Below are 6,742 nucleotides of genomic sequence, written 5' to 3'. Positions count from 1 at the left end.
CCACCATATTGTGTCAGTCCACTAGGGACCTTTTCCTAATGTATTAAGTGTGTATGTTTATTCTGTGTTATCATTTAGTTAGTTAGTAAATAAATACTTACATATATTTGTGTAGTACTGAATCATAAGTAAAGCTGGGGTTTTTGCAGATGCAGGAGGTTACGACTGTTCAGAATGATGATATGAGACGAGGTTATGATTAATACATTGACTGTATTATGGATGTGATAGGTAAAGACCTTTAGAGTTTAATTCGGGAGATGGTTACTCTTTAAACAACCACTCTCGTTGTGCCCCAAATTCCGAATTGTTACATGATTAATTTAATCGGGTAACAATTAAGCACAATTAGTTGATTAGATAAATAACAGTCATAAGATTTTTTTTATTTATTTCACCTTTATTTAACCTGGTAGGCAAGTTGAGAACAAGTTCTCATTTACAATTGCGACCTGGCCAAGATAAAGCAGAGCAGTTCGACACATACAACAACACAGAGTTACACATGGAGTAAAACAAACATACAGTCAATAATACAGTAGAAAAATAAGTCTATATACAATGTGAGCAAATGAGGTGAGATAAGGGAGGTAAAGGCAAAAAAAAGGCCATGGTGGCGAAGTAAATACAATATAGCAAGTAAAACACTGGAATGGTAGATTTGCAGTGGAAGAATGTGCAAAGTAGAGATAGAAATAATGGGGTGCAAAGGAGCTAAATAAATAAATACAGTAGGGGGAGAGGTAGTTGTTTGGGCTAAATTATAGATGGGCTATGTACAGGTGCAGTAATCTGTGAGCTGCTCTGACAGCTGGTGCTAAAAGCTAGTGAGGGAGATAAGTGTTTCCAGTTTCAGAGATTTTTGTAGTTCGTTCCAGTCATTGGCAGCAGAAAACTGGAAGGAGAAGACGGCCAAAGGAAGAATTGGTTTTGGGGGTGACCAGAGAGATATACCTGCTGGAGCGCGTGCTACAGGTGGGTGTTGCTATGGTGACCAGCGAGCTGAGATAAGGGGGGACTTTACCAAGCAGGGTCTTGTAGATGACCTGGAGCCAATGGGTTTGGCGACGAGTATGAAGCGAGGGCCAGCCAACGAGAGCGTACAGGTCGCAGTGGTGCGTAGTATATGGGGCTTTGGTGACAAAACGGATGGCACTGTGATAGACTGCATCCAATTTATTGAGTAGGGTATTGGAGGCTATTTTGTAAATGACATCTCCGAAGTCGAGGATCGGTAGGATGGGCAGTTTTACAAAGGTATGTTTGGCAGCATGAGTGAAGGATGCTTTGTTGCGAAATAGGAAGCCAATTCTAGATTTAACTTTGGATTGGAGATGTTTGATGTGAGTCTGGGAGGAGAGTTTACAGTCTAACCAGACACCTAGGTATTTGTAGTTGTCCACATATTCTAAGTCAGAACCGTCCAGAGTAGTGATGTTGGATGGGCGGGCAGGTGCAGGCAGCGATCGGTTGAAGAGTGTGCATTTAGTTTTACTTGCATTTAAGAGCAATTGGAGGCCACGGAAGGAGAGTTGTATGGCATTGAAGCTCGTCTGGAGGGTTGTTAACACAGTGTCCAAAGAAGGGCCAGAAGTATACAGAATGGTGTCTTCTGCGTAGAGTTGGATCAGAGACTCACCAGCAGCAAGAGCGACATCATTGATGTATACAGAGAAGAGAGTCGGTCCAAGAATTGAACCCTGTGGCACTCCCATGGCACCCCCATAGAGACTGCCAGAGGCCCAGAAAACAGGCCCTCCGATTTGACACACTGAACTCTATCAGAGAAGTAGTTGGTGAACCAGGCGAGGCAATCATTTGAGAAACCAAGGCTATCGAGTCTGCTGATGAGGATATGGTGATTGACAGAGTCGAAAGCCGTGGCCAGGTCAATGAATACGGCTGCACAGTATTGTTTCTTATCGATGGCGGTTAGGATATCGTTTAGGACCTTGAGCGTGGCTGAGGTGCACCCATGACCAGCTCTGAAACCAGATTGCATAGCGGAGAAGGTATGGTGGGATTCGAAATGGTCGGTAATCTGTTTGTTGACTTGGCTTTCGAAGACCTTAGAAAGGCAGGGTAGGATAGATATACTGTAGGTCTGTAGCAGTTTGGGTCAAGAGTGTCATCCCCTTTGAAGAGGGGGATGACCGCAGCTGCTTTCCAATCTTTGGGAATCTCAGACGACACGAAAGAGAGGTTGAACAGGCTAGTAATAGGGGTTGCAACAATTTCAGCAGATCATTTTAGAAAGAAAGGGTCCAGATTGTCTAGCCCGGCTGATTTGTAGGGGTCCAGATTTTGCAGCTCTTTCAGAACATCAGCTGACTGGATTTGGGAGAAGGAGAAATGGGGAAGGCTTGGGCGAGTTGCTGTGGGGGGTGCAGTGCTGTTGACCGGGGTAGGGGTAGCCAGGTGGAAAGCATGGCCAGCCGTAGAAAAATGCTTATTGAAATTCTCAATTATAGTGGATTTATCGGTGGTGACAGTGTTTCCTGTCCTCAGTGCAGTGGGCAGCTGGGAGGAGGTGTTCTTATTCTCCATGGACTTTACAGTGTGCCAGAACTTTTTTGAGTTTGTGTTGCAGGAAGCAAATTTCTCTTTGAAAAAGCTAGCCTTGGCTTCTCTAACTGCCTGTGTATATTGGTTTCTAGCTTCCCTGAAATGTTGCATATCACGGGGGCTGTTCGATGCTATTGCAGAACGCCATATGATGTTTTTGTGTTGGTTAAGGGCAGTCAGGTCTGGAGAGAACCAAGGGCTATATCTGTTCCTGGTTCTAAATTTCTTGAATGGGGCATGCTTATTTAAGATGGTGAAGAAGGCATTTTTTTAAATAACCAGGCATCCTCTACTGACGGGATGAGATCAATATCCTTCCAGGATACCCCGGCCAGGTCGATTAGAAAGGCCTGCTCGCTGAAGTGTTTCAGGTCGATTTGACAGTGTTTGACAGTGATGAGTGGAGGTCGTTTGACCGCTGACCCATTACGGATGCAGGCAATGAGGCAGTGATTGCTGAGATCTTGGTTGAAAACAGCAGAGGTGTATTTAGAGGGCAAGTTGGTTAGGATGATATCTATGAGGGTGCCCGTGTTTACGGCTTTGGGGTGGTACCTGGTAGGTTCATTGATCATTTGTGTGAGATTGAGGGCATCAAGCTTAGATTGTAGGATGGCTGGGGTGTTAAGCATGTTCCAGTTCAGGTCACCTAGCAGCACGAGCTCTGAAGATAGATGGGGGGCAATCAGTTCACATATGGTGCCCAGAGCACAGCTGGGGGCAGAGGGTGGTCTATAGCAGGCGGCAACGGTGAGAGACTTTTTTTTTAGAGAGGTGGATTTTTAAAAGTAGAAGTTCAAACTGCTTGGGTACAGACCTGGATAGTAGGACAGAACTCTGCAGGCTATCTTTGCAGTAGATTGCAACACCGCCCCCTTTGGCCGTTCTATCTTGTCTGAAAATGTTGTAGTTAGGAATGGAGATTTCAGAATATTTGGTGGTCTTCCTAAGCCAGGATTCAGACACGGCTAGAACATCCGGGTTGGCAGAGTGTGCTAAAGCAGTGAATAAAACAAACTTAGGGAGGAGGCTTCTAATGTTAACATGCATGAAACCAAGCATATTACGGTTACAGAAGTCATCAAAAGAGAGCGCCTGGGGAATAGGAGTGGAGCTAGGCACTGCAGGGCCTGGATTCACCTCTACATCACCAGAGGAACGGAGGAGGAGTAGGATAAGGGTACGGCTAAAAGCTATGAGAATTGATCGTCTAGAACGTCCGGAACAGAGAGTAAAGGAGGTTTCTGGGGGCGATAAAATAGCTTCAAGGTATAATGTATAGACAAAGGTATGGTAGGATGTGAAAACAGTGGAGGTAAACCTAGGTATTGAGTGATGATGAGAGAGATATTGTCTCTAGAAACATCATTGGAACCAGGTGATGTCATCGCATGTGTGGGTGGTGGAACTGAAAGGTTGGATAAGGAGCAGGGCTAGAGGCTCTACAGTGAAATAAGCCAAAAAACACTAACCAGAACAGCAATGGACAAGGCATATTGACATTAAGGAGAGGCGTGCTTAGTCGAGTGATCATAATGGTCCAGTGAGTAGTGAGGTTGGTTGGGGTAACGGCGATTCAGACAGCTAGCCGGGCCATCGGTAGCAAGCTAGCATAGGATGGAGGTCTCTTTTTAGCCACCTCGTGCATTTCCGACGGTAGATTAGTGTGGTTCCGTGTGGTAGAGGGGATCAATCCAATTGGCAAAATAGATATAGTTATAGTGACCCAAGAAAAATTGTCCGATAGACCTATTCAGATAGCAGCCGACAAGACAGCTAACGATTAGCGGGCCGCAGATGGCCGTTCAGGTAATGTCGCGACGGAAGGGCCAGTTGGATAACTCCCTCGGGCAGATAACGTCGGTAGTCCAGTCGTGAAGGCCCGGTGGGGCTCCGCATCGGCAGTAAAACGGGTCCGGATAGGTGATTGTAGCCCAGGAGTGGCTGATGGAACTCTTCAGCTGGCTAGCTCCGGAATAATTGATGTTTGCTACGTGATCGACGTAAGCCAACACTGATAGCAGCTAGCTAGCTAAGAGATCCAGGTGTAAATGTCCAGAGCTTGCGGTTGAAATCCGGGGATATGGAGAGAAACATAGGTCCGGTATGTTCTGGTCTGAGTCGCGTAGGATGGCTGGGGTGAAAGTAAAGTCACGACAGGGGACAAGTCAGGATCGAGGGAAAGATAAAGGGGGAAAGCACAGAGAGATCCTTCATGATAACCTGCTACAGAGCACTCAGGACCTCAGAATAGGGCGAAGTTCACCTTCCAACAGGACAACGACCCTAAGCACACAGCCAAGACAACGCAGGAGTGGCTTCGGAACAAATCTCTGAATGTCGTTGAGTGGCCCAACCAGAGCCCGGACTTGAACCCGATCTAATATCTCTGGAGAGACCTGAAAATAGCTGTGCAGCGACGCTCCCCATCCAACCTGACGGAGCTTGAGAGGATCTGCAGAGAAGAATGGGAGAAACTCCCCATATACAGGTGTGCAAAGCTTGTAGCGTCATACCCAAGAAGATTCGAGGCTGTAATCGCTGCCAAAGGAGCTTCAACAAAGTACTGACTAAATGGTCTGAATAATGTGATATTTCAGTGTTTTATCTTTAATACGTTTGCAAAAATGAGAGAAAAAAAACTGTTTTTGCTTTGTCATTATGGGGTATTGTGCTTGGATTGATGAGGGAGAACATGTTTTTTTTATCCATTTCAGAATAAGGCTGTAATGTAACAAAATGTGGAAAAAGTCAAGGGGTCTGAATACTTTCCAAATGCAGTGTAAATACCGTAGATGTTTTATTTATTGAATGTTGTACAATACACCAGCTTGTTCAGTCAAGGACATTTATGAAAAACACATAAATAAAGATATTATTATGGGTTCGTTGGTTCACACGGAATTTGAGAATATGCATTCATAGGCATGCATTCTGTAAAACATGCAACCACACACACACAAACACACACAGAGAGAGAGAGAGAGAGAGAGGACTCAGCACTGTCTTGTCTCCAGGTAGTGCCTGGGCAATAGAGTCTGTTTTGCGTCTTTCATCCATTTCACAGATTAGCTTTTACATTTTTTCCTGCTGTAGTATTCCCGTTCCGGTTTTCCCGTTGTAGCCCGAGGTGTGCAGTGCCACCATGCTTTTCCCAGAAGGAGGTAGAATGTTCCTGGGATCACGCAGAGGATACTCTCCTCCTCATTGCTCTGGGTGGTGGTTAACTCCACAGGGAATATTGAGAGGAGAGGACACTCCATACATCACAACACAGAACACACACCCCAGGCTAGAGAGGGCGAGAGGGAGATGGAGAGAGAGTGTGTGTTTGTGTGTGTGTGTGGTCTTGTGAGTTCCTCATGCTCTCATCTTTATCTAAGATATAAAAAACACCATTAGTGATTTCCTCTGTTCCAGTAAAACCCGTAGGCCATCACACAACAAACACACACACACACACACACACAGTATTTAATAACTACTACTGCAGACCCGCTCTAAACCCAACATATTACATTACTGAGGCCTTGGTCATATCAAAAACCCATATTTCACTTTTCATGTGTTTACATTAATTTCATACTTATATTAAAACATAAAGGTGCATTTCTGGTACTGATAACAAGACACAAATACAGCTGGGTTGTCCCCTATAAAACATGTCCGTCACAGGGTTTGAGTTTACGACAGAGGCCAGTCATCATCCAAGGTGTAAAGCAACGTTTCCCAAACTCGGTCCTCAGGACCCCAAGGGGTGCACGTTTTGGTTTTTGCCCTAGCACTACACAGCTGATTCAAATAATCAAAGCTTGATGATTAGTTGATGACTGGAATCAGCTGTGTAGTGATAGGGCAAATAAACCAAAACCTGCACCCCTTGTGGTCCCGAGGACCGAGTTTGGGAAACCCTGGTGTAAAGGATGTAATGTTCTTTGTCTGTCCTTGGACACCTGGACAAACTCTCTTCACACACTACAAGTTCTTGAACACAGAACTCCAGGAACACATTCTACTGCACACGTTCTACCACACATTCTCCTGCCCAATCTGTGTCCTTGCAGTGGACAGTACCTGGTAATGTCTAAGAACACTCTCCTGATACTGCGTCCTTGAAGTTCATAGTGGCCAGTCACAAGGCTAGAGGTAATGGCTGTGGGAATCCAGTTATACAGAC

Source organism: Salvelinus namaycush, chromosome 26 (assembly GCF_016432855.1).
Source record: "Salvelinus namaycush isolate Seneca chromosome 26, SaNama_1.0, whole genome shotgun sequence".
In the NCBI taxonomy this organism is placed as follows: domain Eukaryota; kingdom Metazoa; phylum Chordata; class Actinopteri; order Salmoniformes; family Salmonidae; genus Salvelinus; species Salvelinus namaycush.
Note: the sequence above shows the minus strand (reverse complement) of the source record.